Source organism: Lissotriton helveticus, chromosome 3_1 (genome assembly GCF_964261635.1).
Source record: "Lissotriton helveticus chromosome 3_1, aLisHel1.1, whole genome shotgun sequence".
NCBI classification, from domain to species: Eukaryota; Metazoa; Chordata; class Amphibia; order Caudata; family Salamandridae; genus Lissotriton; species Lissotriton helveticus.
In genome coordinates this window covers 1429680743-1429707405 of record NC_136061.1, presented here as the reverse complement: position 1 = coordinate 1429707405, position 26663 = coordinate 1429680743, and positions in this window count along the sequence as shown.

Below are 26663 nucleotides of genomic sequence, written 5' to 3'. Positions count from 1 at the left end.
GTGGAGAATTCTGGAAGATTGTCAACCAACCCCTATTTACAGGGGAGGAGAATTCCCCCCTTGAAACAAATACATCTGACGAAGGTTGGATTAAACATTTTAGTGACATATATTCCAGTCATATCAGTGGAGATCCTGGGGCCAATGAGGATGATATTAAAGCCATTGGGACTCAATTGCACTTTGAGACATCGGAGGTTCTATATGCCATAGACTGTACTCTGAAGAAAAAGGCGCCAGGACCCGATGGTGTACCTGCGGACGCCTTTAAATGCTTCCCTAATTTCTGGTCTAGACTACTTTGCAGGGTCTTTAATGCATTAAGCCATGATAATATTCCTAACTCATGGAAAACCTCTATAATTATCCCTGTGTTTAAAAAGGGAAACAGGCAGGATCCTGCATGTTATAGACCAATCTCATTGATTGACTCATCAGTTAAGATCCTAGGAAGAGTCATTTTGGTGAAATTAAATGAGTGGGCTACTGAGAATAGTATTCTTACAAATGTGCAATATGGTTTTAGACCAAAAAGAAGTACCCAGGACCAATGTCTTAATCTCCACTTGTTGATAGAGAAATACACCAGGGCTAAGGAGGGGTCCATGTACCTTGGTTTCATGGACCTCTCCTCTGCCTTTGATCTGGTTAATAGATCGAAGCTCTGGGTAAAATTGCTGGAAATGGGCCTGGATAGGACCATAGTCAACCTATTGGCTGACCTGCACTCGGGCCTTACTGCAAAAATTAGAGTTACCTCGAGAGGAAGGTGCACTGACGCCTTTGCTTCTGAAAAAGGGGTTAGACAGGGGTGCATCTTGGCACCCCTATTGTTCACTCTATATGTGAATGCCCTGGAGCCTGCTCTTAGGGATGTGACCCCTGATATTCCGCGTGCAGGGGAACAGGGGATTCCTGTCCTCCTCTACGCGGATGACGCGGTCCTTCTTGCGCGTACCGGGGTGGGGCTCCAACGCCTTCTGGATGCCTTTGAAATTTTCATGGGCTCAATAGATTTGAAAATAAATGTAAAGAAATCTCAAGTCATGCTCATGGGCAGAGTAGCAAGAAAAAATTGTCATAAAACTTTTCTTTGCGGGCAGGAGAAGCTTGCTCGAGTAACCTCCTTCCCCTATTTAGGAATTACATTTGACGAGAAGGGAAACTGGGGTCCCCAGGTCAAGAATAGAGTAACTGCATTAGCAAGAACATCTGCAGCCCTTCAGGGGTTCTCCAAGAAACTTGGGGCTAGGCCAATCATAGCCATATTGAAAATCTATAAGGCTAAATGTATCTCGGTGGCAACCTATGGTAGTTCATTATGGGGATATAGGGGACTGGATTCTCTACAAATCATGGAAAATACATTTTTTAGATCTGTCCTTGGTGTTCCACAATTGACCCCGTCCTACACTGTTCATATGGAATTAGGGGAAGGCTACATCACAGACCTGATAAAAACAGCACCTTTAGTAGCATGGCTGAGGTTGTGGCTTAACAAAGAAATCCCCTTAAACCATATCATCATGAGAGATTGTTTGTGTTTGGACAAAGCTAACAATATTAAGTGGTTGACATACATCAAGGAAAATTTTTCCAGGATGGGGAGGCCAGAGCTTTATTCTGAAATAGATTCTATAACATCTAAAGATATTGCGCTCACAAAATGCGCAATGAGAGAGCTTCTATCTCTGGAGAGAGAAGAGCGTGAGCTGAAAAAATCTAGTGTTAGGGCAAGTCTAATATTATCTATACCTGACGGCCCAGAAAACTACTTGAACATGGTGACTCACCCTTACCACAGGTTTATTTTAACTCGCTTTTGTTTTAATTTGATACATTTTAATCTTGGTTTTTATCCCGCTTGGAGTACCCCAGAAAAGGCGTTACCATGTTCTTGTGATTATTTCTCAGAACAAAATACAATGCACTTTGTAATGTTCTGTAGTCATTACATTGATGCTAGGAGAAAGTTCCTTGTGCCAATTCTTAAGGAGGAGGGATTTATCCAAGTTAAACCTGCTCTTATTTATTTACAGCTTCTACAGACTCCCAGGATTATGTTTCATGTGGCTAGTTTCCTGGTGAGTGCCATTAGGAGCAGGAATATTAGATTAAAAAATGTGGCTACCTCCCTAACTAATACAGACTATGTACCTTAAATAGGCATCTTGTAATTATATCATGGCTCGTAATTAGGGCACATCTGGTCCTTGTTATGTTCGTCCGGCTGGGGTTTTCTTTTTTAGTATTTGTTTTTAGCTTTTTAGCACTTTGCACTTTGTATTTCATACTGATACTAACTGTAACATGCGGTATGGTTTTTATTCTTATTGTATTTTAACTGTTTTAAGTATGTACTTTTTGTATATGTATTTCAATCAATTTGTACTTTGCCACTGTCTTTATATGATATTAAGTTATCACAATAAAGTATTTTGACTGACTGACTGACTGAGTGGCTAGATATGCAGCTGCATGCAGTGTCAAGACATTTGCTGATTTATACCCTGACAGGCCTTCATTTCCGGCCTTCCAAATATTAACCCAGAAGTACAGTCGCTCTCAGACACACTGCTATATTATCAAATCCGCTCCACCTGCCCAAGTCTTTCCCAGCCCCACCTCCTACTTTTCAGGTGCTAGAATATACGTATATGAATGAGCACTTCTTTGCGCAAACGTATAACACGCCTTTACACGATAACACAGTCTGCCTGACACGGCGAAGGCTAAGGCGGCCTGGGGGGAGGAATTACACTTTGAGATACCGTTAGTATGGTGGACTTACTGCTGTGCCCAAACTGACCAGCTGTCAGCTAACTACAGGCTAAGCCTGATACATTTTAACTACCTACACAGGTAATACAGTACACCAGCACAGTTACACAGGATTGGGCCGACGAGTAGTCCACAGTGTGTGCAGTGTCATAGCCCAGATGCCACGTTCCTATATCTAGCATGTCCTGTTCTAAGGTGGCAAAATTCTGGACTGAGGTATGCAACACGTTGGGAGACATTATGGGGGCACATATACAGTCTGATCCTGTGGTCTGCTTGCTGGGATATGTGGAATATATTCCAAGACCATACTGCAGGCTGGTGGCATTGCTACTACTGCTAGCAAAACAAAGGGTGGCAGGGCACAGGGGGAGGCTCTCTGCGCAGACTGCACGTGCCTGAGTGGAGGACTCCGCACACTGCCAGGAGCAATTTTCAGTTTATTGGGAACTGATGCCCCTTAAGATGAGGCCTAAAGATATTTGGGGGCCCTTTGTATCCCACCTGAAAAGAGTCGCCGTTGATGAGATGGTCACACCAAATCCCCACACAGCATTTGCTTAGCTAGCCCCTGGTGGAGTATTGCAACTGCACTGGGCCCCGCAACCCGGCAGAGCATGTCTGCTGCCACTGATTGTTTTGAACGTAATAATTGATGTGTAGTGCTGCTCTTTGATGTATTAGACTACCCACACTTACAAGAATAACAGTCTGTATTGTGTACTGCGGAAACGATGAAACTACGCTGTGAATTTACAAATGGTTATGTTCTGAGGGGTATGTTTTTCTTTTTCTGTTTGTTTTTCTCTCTTCTCGCTCAACACTGAAGTCGATCGTGACTCAGGAAGCAGTGATACATCAAGCATCGCCAGCATCGTGTAATTGTGATCGGAGCTTAATTCACCTACTACCAAGTACAGCAGAGCGGCCGACCTGTAATAGGAGCCGATCGTTGCTGATCAGAGCAACCAGCTACTAAGAGATAATACCGTCTAATTACACAGATGGAACCATACAGTGGTTCCCAGTGTTAAACTACACCCCTGATGCCCAGAATACCACAGCGCTGAGACGCCTTGAGCCCCCGCTGTAGGTACCACACCGGATGTACCCTAGTACACAGGTCCACACTGCAATCCCCAGTAACCTGGTCCTGAAGATACACCGTATCTAGAGAGGGTCGAAACGCTGTTGACTACAGACAACGAGAGAGCCTATATTTAATTTGTTTTATAACTTTTATTCGATTACAGTTTTTTTATAATCATAAAAAGTACATAGTTTAAAAGAACAATTGAAACAATTCGACATGTAACAGAAAAGAGGAATTTTTTGAAAAATCGTTGAGAGAGAGCATGTTACATAAGTGCTTCAGTTGGGTTTGTGAGTTTATGTCGGATTAAAATGGAGGCCTTTAAGAACATTGCCACAGATTTGGCTACATGCGGAGAGTTCAGACATTGCAGGAACAAAAATGCTGAGTAGCATTGTCTATGGCCAACAGATCTAAGGAGTGGAAGTATCCAAAAATTGCGAGGAGTTTTATAGTATTTGCAGAAGAAAATAATATGGATCGTTGTTTGTTGAGATATACCATCACATGGGCAGTTCATGAGCGAACGAGACCAATTGTGAGTTCCAGGAAAAGAAACCAGACGAAAAAAGGTATTGAAACGGAATCTTGTTAATAGGAATTTTTCCTGGTTTGACAGGAAAAACGAAAGATAAGGTTGCATTCCTTTGAGAGGTTGTATTACGCAAATCTGGATGTTAGAGGGTTTCATGATCTCCGACTGATTTCTCAGCTCTCTCAGATGAGTCAAGCACATCAATTTTAACTGCTGCCTGGAAATGTCTTCAACAGAAGGAGGATCATCAAAATAGGATTTACGGCCTAGATCGTAAAAAAAGTTCCGTACGAAGACCAACCAAGGAATCTTATGCCAGTTTGTTAGGGCTAGGCAGTCTGTGATCAGAGATCGTGTCAAGTGGCATTCAGGTATGGACCATATTCGTTGCCACAATAAAATCGGTTGCGAACGGATAGTGTCTACTATGTAGTCCATGCCAAGCTCGGTATGGGAAGCGAAATTCGGGGCGCTTTGGGGGAGGGCCAACAGATATTTGATGAAAGTATTCTCAGTTATTTGAAGGTGATCAATGTGGCCATGTCCCCACACGCCTGCTCCATAGGTAGCCACACTGTGGCATTTTGCGTAGTAGACTTTCAACAGCTCTGGAGGTGCGGGTTTCGCGAGCTTTCTCGAGAAGGACATCAGGGCCGATGTTGCACGCCGAAAAAGGAGATTTCTGGTAATTGTAGCTTGACGCCAATTCAAAGCGTCGTCCACAGGAATTCCGAGGTATGGGTACACAGAAGTTCTTTCCAACTTTATATTATCCACCAGTATTGGTTTTGGTTTTTTAACCCTGGGGCCAATGTACATAGTGAAGGTCTTTTTTATGTTAATTTTCAGTCCAAGTGAGTCCATAAAAGTGCTGTATTTGTTGATTTGCTTCTGAAGTTGATTCAATGTGCGGGCCAGAATAACAGAGTCGTCTGCGTATAGCAGTGTTGGTATTTGTCGGTGGTTTATCAGGGGTAGATCCTGACTCCCTTCGAGCATAGCCTGCTCTAGTCCATTGGTGTATAGGTTGAACAGGAAGGGAGCCAGTACACATGCCTGTCTGACTCCTTTTGTTATTGAGAATGAGCGTGACAGCTCACCGTTGGTACCAAATCTGACTCGCCCAGAGGCATTTGAATATAGTTCGCGAAGGAAGGCTATTAAGGAAGGATCCACTCCTAGATCACTGAGAATTTTCCAAAGTTTGCCATGTTGGACACAGTGAAATGCCGCACTCAAGTCGACATAGACGAGGAAGATGTTACCTCCTTTGGCGCCAGCATATTTCCCAGCCAGGAGTGCAAGATTCAGGGCCTGTTCCACGGTCCCGAGCCCCTTCTGGAAACCATATTGCAGGTCAGTCATGATGTTATTTTCCCGGGCCCAAGATTGCAATCGGTCCAGGAGCACTCTACCTGCAATTTTGCCCATGGAGTCCAGAAGGGAGATTGGCCTGTAGCATGCTGGGTCATTGCGGTCACCTTTTTTGAAAATGGGCAGTAAGATTGAGGTTGACCAGGATTGAAGAAGACCATCCGATGCTACTGCTGCCAGGACCTGTGTGATTATCGGTGACCAGAGTTCTATGTTATGTAAAAAAATGTCCATTGGGACTCCGTCTGGCCCCGGGGCCTTTCCTGATTTGGATGCCTTAATTGCTTTAACAACTTCGCTATGAAGAAAATGGATATTTATCTGGAAGATGTTATTTTCCGATGTATGGAATTCACTTGGATGTGATCCTTTTTCTGTAGCACTTTGTAGGGGTGGGCCAAAGATTTTGGAAAAGTGGATGACCCAGTCATCTTCAGTAACAGCTACATCCAGGTGTTGACCTTTTGCGTTGTTGGCCAAAAAAGGAGATCTTAGGACTTTCCAAAATAGGGCACTGTCCTTTCTTTGCGAGCTATCGTGAAGTTGGGACCATAGCTCTTTCTTGATTTCTTTTTTGCGTTCCCTTCTGGCTAAGTTATATAGTTTTCTTAAGTTGGTGATTTCTGATTGGTTTCTTGTGGGTCTGTGTAGGGCTTCTTTTAGATTCGAAAGGGCTTTACGGCAAGCTGAATCGAACCATCTCGTAGTAGGGGCCTTCATGTTCTTTACCTTAACAAAGAGTTCTTTTCCAATTGCCTCCAAGATATTTTTAAAATTATTAATGATTGACCGAGGTGTAGTGTGCAAGGATAGACATTCTTGTATCCAGGGCTTAGATTTTTCCAGGATTTTCTCCGTTACTGCCATCGGGTCAATTTTAGCCCATTTGACTGTGTAGCCATTCAATTTGTTCATAGCTAATGTGTTCTGGTCTAAAAGACTCGTTTTTATAGAATGTACTTTAATCAATTTTGGAGTAATTGATACGCTAATTGGGTAATGGTCGCTCATGACATTTGTCCCTGTTTCGAAGTTTGTTAATTGTCCCTTGAGTGAGTGAGAGGACAATATATAGTCTATGGTAGTTAAAAATCCTCTTCCGTGAAAAGTGGGAGAAAAGTCTTTTTGTGGCTCTACTAACTCATTCGCAAAGTCCAAATCTAATGAAAATATAATTTCATTTAGTTTGCTTCCGCAGGACGAATGAGCAAAATGAGGCATAGGAGTACCAAGTTCGTTGTGCAATCCACAGTTGCCATTCCTGTGGTTAGGACAGAGTGGAAGGTTAAAATCACCGCCCCATAATAAATGTACTATATCAGAATTAGATTCAGTCAACAGGGATAATAGGAAAGTGGCAATCTCCACTAAAATTGTGAGACAGTCTGTTGTACTTAAGTTGTTGTAGTAGTTAATAAGTACATAACTAGAGTCATTAGTGAACTTTATTTGAACGATTTGATATGATGGGGACTCTTTTAGAATTTTAATGGATATAAAGGGAAGAGTATTGGCAACATAGATCACAAGACCTCCCTTAGGCCTTCCCAGGGCTCCCTGTACTGCTGGAGTAAAAAAAGTTTTGTATCCCCTTATGTGATTTGCAGTGGTGGACCATGTTTCCTGGAAACATAGTACTTGATGTTTCCTTACTGTCTCTGACCAGGAGTCTAAGGTTAGTTTAGAAAGCAATCCTGCAACGTTCCAGTACAGTATAGAGAGGTTTAATATATTGGGGACAGAAGGTAATTGTATAGCGGAGGGTTCACTTAAAAGACTCTCTATTGGGGTCGGCGGAGGATTATTTGTGACTCTCAGATCAGTTGGTTGGTGAAAAGTTGGATCTAAACTATCCGTGGGAGTAGGCAGAATTTTGGTTTTGGGCGTTAGTCCGTTGAAGATATGAGGGTGGGTGTCTACAGTAGACTCAGGGTGGGAGTTATTGATGATCGAGGAAATTTGTTGAGGCTGACTTTCAGGTTTGGAGGATAATGAATACGGTCTAAGGTTCAACTGAGAGGGGATAATGTCGGCTTGGGCATTCTTTCTCTTGGGTTTTTGGGGTCTTAACGGTCAATCAACCATGTCAAGACAGTCGTAACGATTTTTTGTTGGAAAACCCTGCCAGCCCTCCAGTGGATGATAAGGTCTACATTGCCAAGGCCGCTTTTGCCATTCCCTAGTTCTATCTCTATTTTCACGGCCGTAGCTATATCCCACATGTTTCCATTGATCCTCTTGGGGATGCTGCCAGTTTGGGATAATGGTATATTGATAAGAGTTCAGTGGAGGGTAGAAAAAAGAAAGGTGCTGGACGTCTATTCCACCTTTCTTTTCCAAAGAAGGCCATGAACAGATGTGATCCACGGTAGATGGATCCCTGCAAGTTGCTATGATGCAGTCTCCATGGATCGACTTGGGTTCGTCCCCTATCCATACTACTCTGCGGGCAGTAGAAATCCCTCCAGAGAGGTATGGTTCTAGTGGTCTATTTATGCTTAGCCACTGCATAACTTTATTTTTAAGTGACCAAGCTGTTTCTGTCATATCTTCCGTTAATTCAGGTACACCTGTAAGTATGATTGTGTATGGGGTTGCCTCCGGTGGAAGATGAACTGGGCGCCTAAATCTTGATGCCTTTTTGGATGTGAACAGAGGTTGTTTCACTATTGGTTTGGGGGAAATGGATGCCGGTTTGTTTGTTGAGTCAACTGTGGTTACGTGTTCTGGTAATGTCCCGGTTTTAGCTGCTTTTTCCGGGCCAGTAGTAAAAGTGTGTTGGGGTAGCTCCGTGTTAGATTTGGTCTTTTGTACACTAGGAGTTTGAACTTGCCGGATTTGTACTTGAGAGTTAATGCTTGGTTTTTTAGAAGGTGCGATAACCGGGACAGGTTGTTTGGTTGCTATTGATGGTTGTTGATGGTGAGATACTTTTGGGGGATGAGTGGCGTTTTGTATTCCTTGGTTGGGTAATCGTCTGTTAGTTGTGCTGGAATGTGTTTGTGATAAAATTGCTAGTTGGGCTTCCAAATTTCTTATACTGATTTGTATGGGTTTGAGCTGTTGTGAAAGTAGATCCTTGATTAGGATAAGTAGTTGTGATGATGTTTTACAGGTTTTACAAGGGTTATCTGTGTCCTCAATAAGGATAGGAGGTAGTAAGAGGTTGTTTTCTGCTGGGTTGGTTATCATTGAATGCCCAGGATGTAGTGACTTTTTAGAACAATCCCTCCCAAGTTCCTTCTCTAATCCTATAAGAGGTACGGGTACTGTTGTATTTGCAGGTGGGTGGGAATTAATTTGTTTAGGGATGGCTCCTTCCCTTATACCTCGGAGGTGTTTATCTATAGTTGTTTCTAAGCTTTGACATGCTTCTAGATCCGGAGTAGCCTCTAGGCCATCGGATAGTAATGATTCTGATTGTGTTACAGATAAATCAACTGAACATGGGACTGTGTTAACGTCAACAGTTGTCACAGGTAGGGACAGGGAACTTGTAGATAGAGTTTGCTGGATAGGAGAAGCTGCAAATGCTAAAGGGCCCAGGGACGATCGTTTGGCTTTCGTGAGATCGAGAGACAAGCATTTAGCGTTCATCAGGTCGAGTGATACTCTGCGCTCCAAAATAGATATGCTATGGTCGATTACCTCTGTAGTCCTTGAGATAAATTGATCTATTGGGCCGGTGATTTGGGCTAGTGCCTGCGCGTTTTTGGATTTACTTCTGGTTCTCCCAGGCATGATGGACATAGAGAGAATCCCGTAGGCAGAAATAGGGGACGGGCTGCAGTTAAGAGTCAAGGGGGGTTGCCCGGTCCGGTCTCTATCGGGCACTAACGGGCAACAACGGGCCCGCCCTTGGCCCGGGCTTAGCCCCGGTGCTCCGCCCCGCGCGCGTCCCGCGTCGCGGGTGAAGTGATGGTGATTATGTACTTGTCGGCGGTGGGCGTGTCCGTGGGCGTGGCCGCCGGGGGAAGAGGAACCAGCTGAGCAACGTGGAGATTGCTGGTCCTCGCAGTCCCCCGGCTTGCTGATGGTGTTTGCCCAAGCCTCTTACCCTGGGGACTCTAGCTGGGAGCGCTGGGCTAGCCCTGCCGATTGCAGGTCTCGCTCACACCAGCGAGTCCTCGTCAAGGGGAGGCGGCAGCCAGGAAAGCAGATTTCAAAGTTGCGTGGACCTTCGCTCCGTCCTGAACGCAACAGGCAGCAGAGTTCAACAAAGCAAAGTGAGTGGCACCCGCGAAGCGGGTGTCACGAAAGGTTTTGAATCAGTCGGCGGTGGGCGTGGCCGCCGAGGGAAGAGGAACCAGCTGAGCAACGTGGAGATTGCTGGTCCTCGCAGTCCCCCGGCTTGCTGATGGTGTTTGCCCAAGCCTCTTACCCTGGGGACTCTAGCTGGGAGCGCTGGGCTAGCCCTGCCGATTGCAGGTCTCGCTCACACCAGCGAGTCCTCGTCAAGGGGAGGCGGCAGCCAGGAAAGCAGATTTCAAAGTTGCGTGGACCTTCGCTCCGTCCTGAACGCAACAGGCAGCAGAGTTCAACAAAGCAAAGTGAGTGGCACCCGCGAAGCGGGTGTCACGAAAGGTTTTGAATCAGTCGGCGGTGGGCGTGTCCGTGGGCGTGGCCACCGGGGGAAGAGGAACCAGCTGAGCAACGTGGAGATTGCTGGTCCTCGCAGTCCCCCGGCTTGCTGATGGTGTTTGCCCAAGCCTCTTACCCTGGGGACTCTAGCTGGGAGCGCTGGGCTAGCCCTGCCGATTGCAGGTCTCGCTCACACCAGCGAGTCCTCGTCAAGGGGAGGCGGCAGCCAGGAAAGCAGATTTCAAAGTTGCGTGGACCTTCGCTCCGTCCTGAACGCAACAGGCAGCAGAGTTCAACAAAGCAAAGTGATTACTGTATTAAGTTCATCCTTTTGTACTTCACCAATAACCTGTTCCCCCTTGTTTTGTTCAGTATGTCACAGAATACTCACTAAATAGGTTATGGTCACTTCACTGGGGCTCACAAGAATATTTTGAATGTGTAATACTATGTAAATATTTTATTGATTTATACATAAGGAATACGTCTGTGTTACAGACTGAAATTGCATAATAAAATTACCTGCTTCGGCTGTAGTCAGTTATTCATGATAAAAAAAGTGTACGGGCTTTTCAATTCGTTTGTATGAAGACAATATTAATGCAAATGTCACTTGGACTCAATATAGAGTCCTGATTGTATACAATAACTTCTAGCTATGATTTAATCTGAGCAACTACTTTAGTTGCAGATTCTAGACTGACTTAGATAAATGAGTTCCTTGTGAACTATGTTTTTTGTACTAATATACTTACCCAGCTCACAAGGATGTATTGGTTGCTCTTGTTTTCTAAAATATAGCAAAAATATGTAAGGCAGAGTGTGAGATTAGGGTGCATCTGAAGCACTGCACCAATATGACTACCTGTCCCTGTGTGAGAGACATGACCCCTGTGTTAGAGAAGGGGGGGCACTGGAACTTAAGGGCTTTTGCCCTATAACAATGCCTCAGAGAACATAAGGCTGCCTTTAAGTGTGAGACAACCACTGCACGGCAAGAGTGAGAAACAGGAACTCAAGGACAGTCGCCCTCGTGCAACGATGTGGAAATAAAAGGGCCGTCACTGTGACCCCAATTGGGCTAACTTATTAGATGAATAACACAACCCCTGTATGCCAGGATGGGCCTGTGGGGATTCAAGGGTCATCATCTTGGTATAGTGGTGCTGAATACAGGTTTGTTACCCTAGGTAGTGGAGTGACCAGAATTGGGATGTCGCCTTGAGTGTGTGAAGACAACCTCAGATTTGCAAGAGGGGGCTTTGAACACCGGTGTGGGTCGAGACTCACACAGTAAGTGTAACGGCTACATCAGCTTTGTAAAGACTGATGCACCCAAACTTTGCATCAGAACCCATGGCAACTGACTGTCAACTCTGAGGAGCAGCATGAAATCCAAGTCCTGAGATGGTTGCAAATAAGCTGCTATTCCTTGCCCGCACCAGCCACTGCAAATTTTAAAGCAAGACCACCAAATATTTTTGGGACTGCTGCTAGGTCTCCTGTGATGTGGGAGAGATCACACTTTGTAGTGAAGAGCCTGTGGGTGGAAGCTGCTCTAACGTTAGCACTGCAGGCACAATGACACCGTAACTTTATACAGGTAGTTGTGGAACTTTGTTATGTTATACTTATTTGTACCGCGCACGGCTACTCAACAGAGTGTCCCGGCGCGTGCTGTGGAAAAGGAAACTAAAGTCAAGCAGCAGCTAGAAAAGAAGTGTTTTTAGTTTTTTCTTAAAGATCAGCGCGTTCCAGGCCAAGCCAGCTTTCCGAACAAAAAACCTCCCGCCAAGCATTTTGGCGGTTGAACCTAGGGGTCTGCATCAGAAATTGAGAGGAGGAACGCAGCTGTCTCCCTGGGTTATAAAAAGCAAATCTCTTCTGTAGGTAGATAGGGCCTAAGCCATAGAGGTCCCTATGGACAATAGTCAGCATTCAAAATGTTATTCGAGACTCCACTGGTAATCAGTGCAGGGTGCGCAAATGAGCGCGCACACTACACCTATTTGACAGACCCAGTAGGAGTCTAGCCGCTGAGTTTTGGACTACTTGCAGTTTCTTTAAGAGATAGCCTGGGATACTCGCAAAGAGTGCGTTAGCATAGTCCAGGCGGGACAGGATCTAGGCACAGACCACAGTTTCTTTAGCAGGTCTAGGAAGAAGAGGGGGGAACTTCCTCAGTGCTTTTAAAATGCCAAAACAGGTCCCAGCCAGCTTCTTGACCTGTGTTGAAAAGTTCACATTTTCAGTGAACCAAACGCTCAGATTTTTTGCAGCATTTCTCCCTGCACTGGGCAGGGGGAAGCCAGGGGACAACAGCCTTTCTCTGACTTCCCTTCATTACACTTCAGCTGCGCCTGAGCAAGCCAGTGAAAATCAGAGGACAGGCAGTGATGCGCAGCAAGGACTGAGTCATCATCCCTACCCCAAGAGAACAGAAGCTGAGTGTCATCAGCGTAGGCCATCACCTTAGCACCTAATGATTCCGCCAGATAAACCAGCGGAGTAACATAGATGTTAAAAAGAAGGGGGCAAGGGATGACCCCTGCGGGACACCAGTGGCCACCTGCTGAGGCACCGAGGCATATGGAGGGAGCCAGACCTGCTGTGACCGGCCTTCCAGGAGAGACCTGATCCAACGCAGCACAGACCCGGATATGCCTATCTCCGAGAGGCGAGCAAGGTGTGAGGCACAGTATTGAATGCCGCTGAGAGATCTAGCATAACCAGAGCAGCTCTCCCGCCGGCATCCAAACACTCCCGGATTGCCTCTAACACCTCTAGCAATGCTGACTGTGCTATACAATGGCCAGAAACCAGATTGGGCCGGGTGAAACAGACCCGGTACCTCCACATAATTGGTAAGTTGATTTGTGACCACCTTCTCGCAGACCTTAGCCAAACTTGGCAGAAGCGATATTGGGCGGTAGTTACCGGGTAGCAACGGGTCAAGGGATGGCTTCTTAAGAAGAGGAAGAATTAATGCCTGGTTCCAAGACACCGGGACAACGGCCTCCCGAAGAGACATGTTAACCATTAGATTAACTTTGGGATTAATGATGTCCGCAGCAGCAGCCAGGAATCTGGCAGCACAAGGGTAATTTGGTGAACCCGACCTCAAAGCCTTAAGGATTTGAAGTGAGCAGGACGGATCTATTGGCATGAAAGTGGAGAGCGAATTGGCAGGGCCGGCAGCCAATTGCCCCCGATGAGGTGACTGTAAACATCCTGGTAGGGGCTGCGAAAGTATCTTGTATACTGCATATTTTGTCCCCAAAAAATTTTGAAAGAATGTTGCACCAGGACTCCGAAACTGGGGCGACATGAGTCTGTGCGCTGGGGGACATAAAACTTTGCACAATTGCAAAAATGTATTTTGAATTATTGTTGGCCAGGTCGATACGCGAAGTGTAGTTTCGGCCTTTAGCGACCACAATAGCAGCATAAGAGCTTTTTTGTTTGGCTCTAAGTGCGAGTTTAGCTTTAAATCATCATTCTTTTTTTGACACTGAAATGCTATTTGTTTTCTCAGATTTCGGCATTTTCCAGAAAAAATTGTAAAGTACTACATAAGAATGCATTGGAGATATAGACATAGTAAATACATTATCATCAATATCGTTACTCATTCAACCCATGATGCATCCACTACCTATTCCATATCTTATCCTGCTTTCGTGGCTCCCCTGTGCCTCGTAGATGGGCTTCTCATGACGGGCACACCTGTCCACCAGCTCCTCAACCTCTCCATTGAGTAGGGATTCCAGCAACTTCTAGTTACGGGCTATGTCTTGTTTGGCCAATGTGAGAAAGTGCCTCTTTTGACATGGTTAGCCCCCCCCCGCACACACAAACACATTTTGCCTTAAAAATGATGTAGTTTTTAATGTAGTGCACATGGTCCCTGCCAACCAGGTCCCATGAGCCAGTGATTTTTCCCTGAAAGTGTTTCCCAATTGACCCTTGAGGCCCCATGTAAGTCACTAGTAAATGGTACCTAGGGTATTGGGACTGAAGACATGAGCAGCCTCTGGTGTACTTTCATAAAGGATTTCATAAGAATTGTGAATGGCCGGTACTGTCCTACTTGAGGCAGCATGAGTTGCCCGCCAATTTAAGAACTTGCTAGATTTGTCTCCATATTCGTAGCCCAGCTGGGTCAACGCTCTCTAGCACCTGAGAGCTTCCTCCAGGAAGAACCTTTTCTGGGTGGACCTCGCCAATGTCAGCTGGTGCTCAATGTGACCACGGTCCGGCTGCATGTCCTGAGCTCAAGTGAGAGGATCTGGGCTTCTAGATCCATCACCTCCAACAGTTGGCGTGTCTCCTTTCCCGTTACATATCCTCCCTTGATCAGAAACATCAGGGTGGGCTTACTAGACATCCATACGGGTTAGAGTGGAGGGCACAGTATTACAGTTCCTCTACAAAAGTCAGCGCAGTCTTGGTCTACCAGATGCCAGGTGTTAATGCGCCTCATAGGTCGAAGGGAGCCCTGAGGGGGTCCCATTTCTAAGATGAGGGGTGCATGATCGGAGCTGGCTCAGGGCAGAATCAGTACATATTTTAGTAAATAGAGGTCACTGGCTGGAAGCTAAATATGATCGATTCTGGACCACGTTTTATGCGCTGCTGATGCGCAAGTTTACAGCCATTGTGATGGGTTCCATGATCACCAAGCATTGCATAGGCCCATTGAGAAGGCCCACAATGTAAATTGGGAGGAGCATGCAGGGGCCGCGGGGGCTCTGAAAATATCCAGTTTGGGATCTGATGCAGCGTTACAATGCCCCCTATCAGAGTAGTCCCTTTGAGAGGGGCCACCACGAAGTCCTGGAGTGCCTGCAGTTGCAAGTGCAATATTGGTCAAGGGACGTAGAATAATACAAAGGTGTAGTGTGTAGCCTCTAGATGGCCCTTCATCCCTACGTGCCTTCCGTGCGGGACTCTGTGTGAGGAGGACACACCTTCAGGAAGGCCTTGTTCAGAAGGAATGCGACCCTTCTTTACCCTTTTCAGAAGCTGGCATGAAAATCTCGGTCATAGCAAAACCGGCCCAGGAGGGGACAGAGAGGGCCTAAAAGGTGTGTTTCTTGGAGCACGACCACATCAGGGCGAATCACCTTATATAGCACAGTACTGTCTACCTTGTAGTATGGTTAAGGAGACCATTTACAGTCCAGGAAATTACCTTAACCATTTGGGGCGAGACTGGACGGTGGTGGACTGGCCCCTATCCTGATGAAAAGCCTCAAGGTCCATAGGGGGATAGACTCAGTGGAGCCATAGAGATGAAGTTTGCTGTAGGTGCCTGCAAAAAGAAAGTCAGAACAATAAAGCAAAACAGAACATTAACCCATCCCACCCAACAGCCCCCCCCCCCACATCATACTTCCAACACTGAAGCATCTGTCGACCAACATTCAAACATAAAGAAGCTTAAAGGGTGTCTCAGGATCCATCCGAGACACCCAGTTGCCCAATGGGAGGATCACGACCTGACCACAATTTCTGATTATCACAATAAAACAACAAAAGAACGTAAACACACAGGAAAACACTCCCTCCACCACAAAAAAAGTTTTTTTGCAAATACAGCAGTAGAGCAGTTCACGGCATCTGCAGCCAAGCTTGGCTATCTATGACAGGGTGAGTCTACAACTCACCGCCTGCCAGGGTTCAAGTGATTAGCTCATGATTGCCGTCTTGAGTTTGAAAGGGAGTGGGGGTGCCAGAGAGAGAAGTCTCTGGGTCCAGAACTCACGGTGCGCTCCCAGCATGAGACTGGCTCGATGATCCTTGTCTCCTGCACTGGTTTGGTTAGATTGGTAATAAGAAGAAAATGGTACCCGCCTCATTCTGTAGGAGTGGGTTTGCATGGTGACACATGCACATGTCTACAGAATGGTGCGACTGTAAACAGTGGTGCTTTTTTGTTCTTTTTTACTGATGCTAAACAGCATTGTCAACAAGCATTGGCATAGCCAATAGGTCTCGCATTTGGGACCTTATAAGTATTTAGTTATGCAGCACAATATCCTTGGTGCAACAACATTAGCTGTTGCATGGTTAAACACGTATAAGGTCCCAAAGGCGAGACCTATTGGCTATGCCAATGCTTGTTATTATAGTCACCCACAATCCTATAAAATAAAACTATCTATGCTGCCAAGATCAGAACCAGTAAGTGAATGGGCATTACAGCAACCTGCTTTAAAAAAAAAAAGGTATGTGTGAATAATATCTGGTAATCAGTAGCCATTGTGAAACTAAGGAAGCTGGACACTCAAGTTATTAAACAAATGAGCCTATATCTTAGTACAGCGATCCTATCAGCTAATTTCTTATTCCCTAGAGCTGCAGTGCCACATCGCCATTTATATTTGATGCAGACCCACTAATGTATGGACATTTTACAACTTGCATATAATGTCTCCTCTTTCCTCATGCCAATGCAAGCATGCGGAACTGGGGAATTCTAGTCTATGCACAATGTAAAGTTTTTAGACTGAGCAAAACATGAATATAAGAATTTTTTTTGGGGGGGGGGAGTCATATTAAAAAAAAATACAGCAATACAGCCGATCTCAGCAGTTTATTAGTGTACACAGGTGGGATAATTGAAAGGATTTGCAAGCATGTGTTTAAAATGCAATATATATACACACATCATGCACTACTAGACGTATACGTTTGATCATACTGGGTCATTGTAAGTATCGATCTTCTGACAATTTGAAACAAACATTATTTATTAAATCATTTTATGTAATGCTGATGTGTGTATTGTGCCAATGCAGTGCAATTCCTGGCAAGATCTCGTTGAACTGTTACTGCCATGAAACTGATGGTTAAACAGTCTTGTGTAACATGTAAATATGCAATGTGAGAATGTTCTTGTGTGAATTTGGACGTAAACCGTCTATAGTTAAACTGTTGTTATGCAATACGCAACGATCCTTATGTGAAAACATTCTTATACAAACTGCTCTTTTGCAGAACGAAACTGTTCTTATGTGAGTCCCGCTGGGGCTTATTATACGCGTTGCACAAAATTGATAAATAGAGAATATATGATCGTATTTGTATGGAATAAATTATTTAAAGTAAGCAAGACAAACAGTGTCTCATAATCACATGCAACATATCAGTCAGCACGCATTGAAAATGCCTCCGATCAGTCACTTCATGTTCACTCTTCAACCACTTTGTCACTGTGTCGTGCGCACTGACAGCATAAGAGGGAAGTACCCACGACAATGAGCATCGAACAAAATAAATGTGCATTAATTTAGAACACGTAGCTTAGGTAAAGATATGGGAAACGTGAACATGGCCACAAATATTCACAAAACAAACGCATGAAAGAAAACACGAAATGCAAAAATAAAGTGAAGATAAACCACAACATGATGTGAAAAGCAATAGCCCGTAATGATTAGCGGATGTACAGGAATAAATCACTTGACGAGTCGACGGCAAAGAAAACAATGGCCGGTGGTAGTATCGGGAATAATTACATTTATGTTTGGTTTGTGGTGGAAATGATCAAGGAGTGCCTAGGAGGCAACGTTCTTCCACTACTCGACGCAAGAGAGAAACTTACATGGTTTCTTGGCATCCTTGATCTTCATATTTCTTTTCGAAGAAGCAGCTCTTCAATTGCTGATGTGAGTAAAGGGGACGGTGGATAGTCTGCAGGCTCAGGGATTAATTGGCAATTCGTGTTTAAGGCCCCTCCCGCCTCCCAAAAATAATCATTAATTGCGCCTTTAACTAGTTGGCTGGTAGTAAGATGGGTGGCACCTAAATGGTAATGACTAGGTGACCACTTTTCAGGTATTTACACGACACTGAGGGAATTAAGTTTAACGTCCGTCTTTCCTTGTTGGTCATTCAAAGGATCGGATACCATTTGTCTGTAATTAACGCACTTCAGGAAACTGAACAAATTCTGTGAGCCGTCTGTAAGTGGGAGGTACTGCTAATTGCAAGGTGACCTGGGATTGGAGCACCAGAGTCACGTCAGCCAATGCTCGTGCGTCACGCTGAATTCAAACGTCCTGATTGGTTGTGGAGTCCACACAAGCTGTCTGAAGAGGTGGCCTCCTGGATTTAGTGAATTAAAGATCTGATAATTTGTCCCATGACTGCAAATTTAAACAGTTTTAAACTTGTAAAGACATGTTTCACAAGTGTTTACAAGGTATGGAAGACATTGAATTTGAGCTTGCTGCTGGCAATGTGTGTTTTTGTATCTGGGAAATCAACAGTAAACATGGGCATAGGTGTTTTTTGCAAGGTATGGAAGATGTTGGATGTGAGCTTGCGCAGGCAATGTTTGTTTTTAAAAGAGGAAAATCAACATTAACAAGCATTGACCGTCCGGCCGTGTAAGTGACGTGGCCGCGAATGTGAATGTGATCGCGATCGCGGGCTGTAAGGGTGCCTGCGAGCGATGCACTTAATGACATAACGGAAGAAAGCCAGATGGCGGCTGCGCGCGTGCCCACGCGCGTAACCGCAAGTTTGAGGCCAGCAAAAGCGTGTGGTAGCACTTTGAAAATCCACACACTAAATGTCTCGCCAGATCAGCTCATGCGCTGGCTCAGGTGAGACCTAAAAAGCACTGACCTTTTAACCTAAGCTGTTCAGTATTGCCAGCAAGAAGTGGTACAGGCAATTGTTCTGAAAGGCCAAACCTATTGTTTTGTCAATGTTTGTTTGCAAAGATTCTCGTTTCTACCTTCCTGAGCAGTTAAATCTTTCTGCCTGCCTTATGAGCAGTTGACTCGACTTCTACAGCTCCAGTAATCGCACCACATTCTCGTTTAAGATGCAAACTGTCTGTTGTAGTCAGTGTGTGTGAGTGAAATTATGTGTGTGGGTGACATGGAGGGAGGGAGCGAGAGAGAGAGATAGCTCAAATACACACACATACATCTTAGCTATGTTTCCCTGCTTCAGGCTGGCTCCAGGCGATGAAACTTCAGAAATGTACATCTCTAAGCACGTGAAATCTCTAGGCAGCACATTAGACTAAAAATATCTTTTGGAGAACACAGCCACAGAAGAATTCAAACACCACCTTCTCCAATGCATGCCTTGGTTATTATGCCTTTTACAGTTAGTAATAAGGTGTATAAACTACTGAGATATCCTATCCTGGCAACAGAAAGGTACACTGTGATACAGAGGGAGTTGCGTATTTCCCATAGTTATATTGCGGCCTACAATAAACACTTTGCGTCAGAGGTCAGTTGTTGAGAAGGGTAGTAGTAAGTCTGCCTAAAGATGTAGGAAGAAGTAGACAAAACAAACATTTGTATAAAAAGACCTCCCTCTACCCTTCTCAGTCTATTATCAATTACCTGCCTTGTCACCAATCCATTGTCTCCCTGTGGGGCGTGCATGTTTTTCCTCAAAGAGGGATGCAGTGTGTCAGCAACAGGAATAAACATGCAGTGTCAAAGCTAATAGATCTGGCTTTGTTACAGAGCACACACAGGCATCCAGCACTGCAGACACTCACAGAAAAAATCCAGATAGGCATGTATGGCAACATCACAGGCTCACATGCACACCCAGGAAATATACATACTGGCATACGTCATTAACAATTTACCAAATGAGAATTTGTGTACAAGAATGAAAGTTCATCCCTGGGAGGCGTCAGCAAGACACAAGCAGCTCACCTACTACTCACTTTCTAAAAACTGGGTGGGGGAGGGGGAAATATGGCCACTAACAAAACAGATAAACTCTTGCAGAAAATTCATTTCTACTGTAAGATTCAGTAAATGTAAAATATTGCTACCAGCATGGAAAGTTTCTCGCTACCTGTTTGTCTCCTCTGGGTCTGCGGCGGGACAAAGACTAGAGCTAACAAGCAAAGATAGTAAGAAATTCATGCTCTATATCCGCTGTGCCTGGTCTGCGTGAGCAACTAAAATTTTTGCTAGCATTAAAACTGTGCTAGCTTTAGCTACTGGTGTGCACATCGATTGTATGTGACTTCATAGAAAAACTATTTAACCAAATACCATTACAGAGAAACCATTTCATTGCAACTGTTTAATGGAAATTTTCAGAATGAATGGCATTTACCTTTTCGTAGAAACCTAATTCACAGAAAGTCTTTTTGTCGAAATTGGCTTTTGAATGCTTATTTATTATGTGTAAATGCAATAGTTGCAGGTCTTAATTTCGGAAACATTTTTGTCTTTACTTCAGGGGATATCATTTCATATTAATATCGTCTACATTGTCAATTACTTCAGATGCTTTTAGTTCTCTGACCCATCACCACCCGTAAACGACATCCATCGCTGACCCCCTCACAACCCCTAAACACCATCAATCTGTGTTCTCCAAACCCCTCACCACACTTAAATAACACTCATCTCTGAAGCCTAAAAGCCCTTTCTACCCCAAGAATCCACCATCACTGAAGTCTAAAACCACTCACTACCCCACCCAGTCCTGAACCCTAGAACACCTTTCTATGCTTAAGACCCACCCATCCAGTACCCCTTAAAATACGCCAGCACACCCAAACTCAAGTCTTCCTTGAACTCTAAAAAAAAAAACCTCACCGCCCTTAGACACCAGCCAGCCATGACCAATAAGAACTCATCACCCTAAACTATTCATCCTTGAACCCTAAAACCTCTTTCTACATCTAAACTCCACCCATCCCTGAATCCTTAAAACCTCTCTCCACCGTTAACCTATCTTCAAGGAGAGGAGTTGGCCTAACGGCTAGGGCGCTCGACCTCGGACCTGGGGATCTGGGTTCGAGTCTCGGTAACGACGCCAAAACCTCCTGTGATTCTGGGCAAATCACTTAATCTCCCCGTGCCTAAAATGAAAGTGTGTCCTCATGTAACGTAACTGGAAAATATGTAAAGCGCTCTGATACCTGATTCGGTTCGGGTCTAGTTTGCGCTATATAAAACTCTGCAAAAAAATAAATAAACCCAAACGCATAATTGAACCTTAAAAACCCTCTCCAGCCTTAAACCCTCTCCGCCCATCCATGAACCCTAAAATCTCTCAACACCCATAAACTCCACCCATCCCTGAAATCTAAGAACACCTCACACTCCTTAAAATCACTCACTCATAAACCCTAAAAAGCCCTCACCACCCCTGCACTCCACCCATTTCTGACCTCTAAAAATCCAATTCTATGCCCCAATGCCAATTATTCCTGACTTCTAAGAAGCCCCTCATCACCCTAAACCTGATCCATCCCTGAGTCCAGAAACCACACAGTAGTCCTAGACTCCACCTAAGTTTAATGTAATTTTGGATTTTCTTTAAAATGATCTTTCCTTTAACATCATTTTTGATTTTTTTTTATCTCCTTAAAGTTGTCTTTCCATGATTTGGTTTCCTCCACTGTGGTTTGCATGTTTTTGTTTTTCTATGAATTCTCCCACCAACGAGCACATCAGCACATTCTGGTCTTTCAGTCATGATGATGAATTTTCTGCCCACTCAGAGATGAGCCAGTGAGGTGGCCAATGCCAATAGAGTGCAGAAAAGTTCTGGCTCTGACTTCTTCATGCATCTTCTTGGAGACACTAAAGACCTTTATCCATGGGCTCTTTAAATACATTTGGAGAGGCGACCTTTAGTCTTGAAGGTGATGCTGCATCCTTAATGTTCAAGAGGGGGAGAAAGGTCCACAACACAAAGATACAGTTGGCGAGGAGTTCAATCGCTGGGACCAAGCTCTGAACCACACAAAAAAAGCAGGGGAGCTGGTCACAGGGGAAGGAAGAAACACCTCTGGGAACCCAAATTACAAACTAGTTGATCACTTAGGCTTATTGGGCTCTCCCTTTTGTGCTTGGTGACTTGGGCCAAAATCAATCAAATCATGCCGTAGGAGGTGTATTGAAGAATACGTGAGCACTCGCCTTTGGCTCAGGCTGAACTCTCATCATTGGACGTAACATTACCAATGGAGAAACTCTTCAGTATTTTGGCACTACTCCAGTATAATGGTTTTTATCCTATTAGAAGGAAAATGTCTCTTCCAAGAACGTGCATCCTGAGAAGGCATGACTTTAGAACACTGTCCCTTTCAAGGGCCGGATATAATTATCTAGCTGTTTCTCAAGGTTTTGCACAATCGGAGGTGGGGGCAGATAATAGTTGTTAATGCCCAAAAGTAGGTGAGTACTAGGGGCCAGATGTAGGTAATTCATATTTACCGACTCTTAAATACCGAATTTTACCGATTCGGTATTTAAGAGTCGGTAAATATGAAGGGGGGAGATGTGGGTATTTCAGATTCTGTAAATACCGAATCGTTAAGATTCGGTATTTACCGAATCTGTAAATACCGAATCGGTATTGACCATTGATTCCTATGGGCCTTGAAGCCCATAGGAATCAATGGGCAATACCGATTCTGTAATTAAAGAATTGGTAAATACCGAATTTTGCAAGGGTGCAGGATGTGTCACTTTGACACCCTCTGGCACCCCAAAAATAGGCATGTGCGCCATGTGGCACACAGACATGCCCTAAGGGCATGTCTGTCTGTCACATGGCTAGGTGTGCATGCACACATGTGCATGCACACCTGAATTCGGTATTTTAACACCCAATTGGATTGGGTGTTAAAATACCGAATCTGAAAGGCCTGCGGCACTCAAAGATGTGCTACCTACATGTGCTTTTACAGACTCTGTATTTTTACAGAGTCTGTATTTACCGATTCGGTAATTTTACCTAATCTGTAAATACAGATTCGGTAAAATACCGATTCTGTAAAGCATGCTCCTACATTAGAAAACCCTAATACCGGTCGGAAACGGCCGAAATCGTCCGTTTCCGACCGGTATTAGGGCTCCTACATCGGGCCCCAGGTTCTTTAACATTCGTCCACTAAACCCAACATTGACAAAAAATGCATCCACCATCACTGTCTTTCATTATTTCTGCCACCGAAATGAGAATGCAGCCAAACAATAATTGGTGACAATATTAGCATTATAAAGAGGTGTGATTTGCCAGGACAACCTCATAATTTCAAGGTGCAAATGCCTAAAAGCCATCACTCAAATATGCCTGTTGTATCTGCTGCTCAGCCAGTGTGACTGTGGTGTAGAATGTTGGTGCGTGATGATGCTGTGGAATATTGGATGTGAGAGAGTCAGTTGGAGAGGCTGAGCAGCAGGAAGGCTGCTCCTGGTGGAGCTCTTCATTATAACTCTGATCTTAACATCTTAATAAATAAATAAAATATCTTACCTTTTCTACACCTGGACTACCGGACTTCTTCATTTGATTACTACAATTTGGCGCCGATTTCAAAGAAGAACCTACATGTTTAAGCTTAATAAGAAGAAAATATTTTGCAGAGGAAGACTGAGAAATCAAAGGATGAGAAGCTTCTCTTATGTAACTACTGGCAACCAAAGTCAAATTAACAAAAAGAAATATAAAAAAGAAACTCAATAAGATCTTGAACTACAAGGTGTCGGTTTACTGAGCGCCTGAAGCCCCACCAGTGATCTTATGACCGGTCAGCCCCATCCAGGGCATGCTTCTCTTGATTTCTAAGAATGTTTTGGCAACTTGATGGTGTGACGATCTCTCAGTAGTGAGAAGGTCACAGTAGATTTTCATCCTGAGGATTGACTCATAGAGAAGCCTACTGAGTGGAATCAGCACTTTCCTCTCATCACAACAGGCTAGATGACATTGTTGTAATTTTCGGGATGTTGTGCACATTCATCCTGTTTCTGATAAATTAAATCAATCAATCAATCAGAGTATTTGTAGAGCGCGCTACTCACCCTTGAGGGTCTCAAGGCGCTGAGGGAAGGGGGTGTTGCTACTGCTCGAAGAGCCAGGTCATGAGGAGTCTTCTGGAGGCGAGTAGGTCTAGGGTCTGCCGTATGTGGGTAGGGAGGGTATTCCAGGTCTTGGCGGCGAGGTAGGAGAAGGATCTGCCACCGGAGGCCGTTCGTTGGATGTGGAGGACACCGGCGAGGGCGAGGCTGGTGGAGCGGAGCTGGCGGGTGGGGGTGTGGAAGCTAAGTCTGCTGTTAAGGTAGGCTGGTCCAGCATTGTGGAGTGCTTTGTGTGTGTGGGTGAGCAGCTTGAAGGTGATCCTCTTGTCGACGGGGAGCCAGTGTAGGTCTCTCAGGTGGGGGGTGATGTGGCTGCTGCGGGGGACATTGACGATCAGTCGGGCGGAGGCATTTTGGATGCGTTGTAGTCCTCGTAGGTGTTTGGCTGGGATTCCCGCATAGAGTGCATTGCCGTAGTCCAGTCTGCTGCTGACGAGGGCCTGTGTCACTGTTCTTCTTGTTTCGGTCGGGATCCACTTGTAGATCCTGTGGAGCATGCAGAGGGTGTTGTAGCAGGAGGAGGAGACGGTGCTGACCTGCTTAGCCATGGAGAGGGAGGAGTGGAGGATGAATCCTAGGTTGCGTGCATGGTCGGTGGGTGGTGGTGCTGTTCCCAGTGTAGTCGGCCACCCGGAATCGTCCCAGGCTGAGGGGGTGGGTCCGAGGATGAGTACCTCCGTCTTGTCCGAGTTCAGCTTCAGACGGCTGCTCCTCATCCAGTGGGCAACCACCTTCATTCCCTCGTGGAGGTTGTTTTTGGCGGTGTGAGGGTCCTTGGTGAGGGAGAGGATGAGCTGGGTGTCGTCGGTGTAGGAGATGATGTTGAGGTCGTGCTGGCGGGCCACTTGTGCGAGGTGGGCCATGTAGATTTTGAACAGCGTCGGGCTGAGGGATGAGCCCTGGGGGACGCCGCAGATGGTGTCGGTGGCTTGGGATTGGAAGGGTGGGAGGCGGACGCTCTGTGTTCTGCCGGAGATGAAGGACGTGGTCCAGTCAAGGGCCTTCTCCTGGATTCCGGCTTCTAGGAGGCGTGTCTTCAGAGTGCGATGGCAGACCGCGTTGAAGGCGGCCAACAGGTTCAGGAGGATGAGGGCTGATGTTTCACCGTTGTCTAGTTGGCGCCTGATGTCGTCTGTGGCGGCGATGAGGGCTGTCTCTGTGCTATGGTTTCGTCTGAATCCGGACTGGGACGGGTCCAAGATGTTGTTGTCTTCCAGGTGGCGGACCAGTTGCCTGTTGACGATTTTACTCCGAAATTACTCTGAGTGCTTTGAGTCGTTCCTATGTGGTTACTGTTGGCCCTGCGGTTGTGATTTGAAATGTACTGCCTATGCAGCATGCGATATGTGCAAGGACTAGCGTGAGTCTACAAGTCTCTTTACAACTTTTAGAACAGAGTGCAGGTGTTCCCTTAACCTTGTTGTCGTTTTGCGTGCAGGTACTACAGGCCCATCGATGATGTCACTCCGATGTAGTTGTAGAAGAGTGTTGCGCAGCAGGGGCGTAACACAGGCCCCCGCACCCCCTGTGGTGGGTGGGGCTCCCTCAGAACAGTACTCAGGTCTGAGCGCTCTGGATTAAATCCGGATCTGGGGCACCCGTGTACATTGCAGGGTGGCCCCTTAAACTTTTGTTATGCCACTGTTGTGCAGCTATGTTTGGTGCACGCACGTGCTGGGAGTCACCCAACACGTCAAGGATGAATGCAATTTTGCAGTCTAAGTTGTGCCTGGCAGCGCAGATCGCAAGCAGAGAGGCAACATCGTGACACAAAACCAGGAAGCGTGCTATAAATTATCTCGAGGTGAGGCACGGAGCACTTAACAACACTGTGCTCGTTAGCAACAATCCGCCTGAGATCGGATCACTCAAACACCTCGGGAAAGTGAAGAACGATGACTTGGCTGGAACAGGACTCCACAGCTGAGTGCGTCCTCGAGTGGAACTGTGACCTGTCTGTTAAGATTAACAGCTTATAGGCAGGATTCCATGCAAGAGGGACTCAGCATGGAAATAACACAACTGAAGGGCACCTTTGGTGTCATGAATTCTGTAGCAATTTCGACAGTAAAATTGCTGGGTGCAGATCGTACTGCGTGTGAGCCTTGAAACAGGTACCGGTTGTTCTTTGTCTGGAATTTGGAGATATTAGCAAAATTCTCAACATTTGTACATTCTGGATCGGCAGCTTCTGGATTAATGGTGAACTGCTGTGAAATGTCACTCACCCGGGACTTTAGGGGGAACGTTTGGCCTCTTAGTTAGCATTCTTAGTTGCTAGCCTGCTGCCATGGTTTTCGTTCTTCCTTTCAAGTTGGGCCACATGGCCAGAATATTACATACAGTTATACTTTTACTACTTTGTTAAGACGTGTATGTGTGTGAATTCCTACCATATAGTGCAGGTTCCCTGTGCTTGGGA